The 1739-nt window shown below is 57.2% G+C and overlaps 1 long non-coding RNA gene across 1 annotated transcript in view; it reads left to right on the top strand.

Annotated features, from left to right (window-relative positions):
- Positions 1-338: 338 nt before the first annotated feature.
- The window catches only part of LOC123124201 (uncharacterized), an 8572-nt gene continuing 7171 nt past the window's right edge, over positions 339-1739 (top strand). The window contains exons 1-2 of the long non-coding RNA XR_006461015.1: positions 339-829; positions 955-1121. This is a non-coding gene — a long non-coding RNA (uncharacterized lncRNA). The remainder of the gene's footprint in view (positions 830-954; positions 1122-1739) is intronic.

Genomic DNA, 1739 nt, shown 5'->3' with positions numbered 1-1739 from the left:
TGTGTCATGTGTAGCTGTTAATTTTTAAACGGGTTTAGTGATTCAACCAAACGCCATGTAGTGTATCATCCCAGTCCAACACATGCCACCAAACGCTAGGAAAAAAATTGCTTTCCTGATGTGGTCAGCCCATCTGCAGCCTACCAAACAATGTGCAAAACATAGTTTCTGTCTGTATTTTACTCGGTCCCGCCCAACTCGTGTCACAGATGTAAGAAAGACTACGGAAATGATGAAACCAAACAGGCCCTTGTTGACAATTTTACTTTACTTTCGAATGTTTTGTTTGAGACATTTGTGACCCATGATCCACCTCACATAGTCCAGAAGCACCATGACCCATGATCTAGTTTGAGTGGTCAGCTGAAGCACCCACGCCAAACGCATCAGATTCCGTTTCGCCAATGCTGTCGTCCAAGGAAGGAACAATGCGTACCAGCTGGGCTGATGACAGGAACGACATGGACGGTCGAGAAGCATCGCCGTGCCGTCGGTGCACCTGAGGGCATCCAGACGTGTATGTTTACACTCCTCTGACGAGTGACGATCTATGTTTCGTCAGATGATTAAGGTTCGCTACTCTTTCATTTCAAAGAGCAACCCGCACTAGTTCTCGGTTCATTCGGTCAACGATTTTGTCATCTGCTGGCAATTAAAGTTAATCGTTTTTTCTTTTTCTTTTCTTGCGCTTTCGGGTGCCTACAAGATGCTGCTGCTGCTTTGTTCCCTTTTGGCTAGGACTAGAAAAGAAGAATCAAAACGGCATGAGTGAGGCGACTGCGGGGGCGACGGCAGGGGCGTTCTCCGTCCCCGGCCTTGGCGTTCGGCGGTGAGTCGGGGGCCGCTTCTGGGCGCTCGCCGACGACGATGCGGATGGGGAGGCGGATGCGGACTCGCCGGAGTCTCCACCGTCGCCGACGCCATCTGATCTGATTTGCGAGTTCTTTCATTCAGGTTACGATGAGGAGGAGGTGGCATCGACTATAGACAAAGTGCTGCCACTAGATGATCCGGCAAGGGTAGGCCTGCACGCGGGGGAGAAGAAGGAGATGATCCGGCGAGTCGTTCATCGGAGGACGGCGGCGACGGCGATCAGGCCATGGAAGGGCCCCCTCCCCAAGGTATGTCTATCAAATCTTACTCTTTCCGATTTAATTCGTCCGGAGTCTTGGACCAAGGTTGTGAGGAGGAAGAAAGGCCGCCGGGCGGTGGCTCGGCCGGCGCCGGCGGTGATCGCGGCGTCTGCTCCGGAAATCCCGGTGATCGGGATCAGAGCCGCCCGGGCGCGTCGTTTGAATCAGTTGTTGGGCCCAGAAGGGCTGGCTGTGGGCGCGAGGGGTTTGGGCCGGCTGGCGACTGGGTATTCGGCCCAGAGTGAGTCGATTGTGAATGGGTTGGGATTAGCTGGGTATGAGGCCCAGGCAAAACCGGAATCTACTACAGGCGATCACGTAGACGCATGCATGGTCTCGTCTCGTCGTGATCGAAGCCCCTCGTCGCCGCCGCCAAGGGTTCGGCCTCGCTGCGCCGTGCCTGGCTTTCCTGCGTGCAAGACGGGCCGAGCTGCGCGCATCCCTCCCCTCGCGGCGGCAATGGCGGGTCGCGAAGGTGGTGGTCCGTCGGGGCCTAGACCCTCGGCTCCCGTGCCGGCCGCTGCGGCGACTCGGGCGCCACCGCTCGCTCAGCAGCCGCCGCCCCGTGCGGGGGGGGGGTGTGCTCCGTCGCGCGCTCAGCAGCCG

This window comes from Triticum aestivum, chromosome 5D, assembly GCF_018294505.1.
Source record: "Triticum aestivum cultivar Chinese Spring chromosome 5D, IWGSC CS RefSeq v2.1, whole genome shotgun sequence".
Lineage (NCBI taxonomy): Eukaryota > Viridiplantae > Streptophyta > Magnoliopsida > Poales > Poaceae > Triticum > Triticum aestivum.
This window is presented reverse-complemented; position numbering and strand designations above follow the sequence as displayed.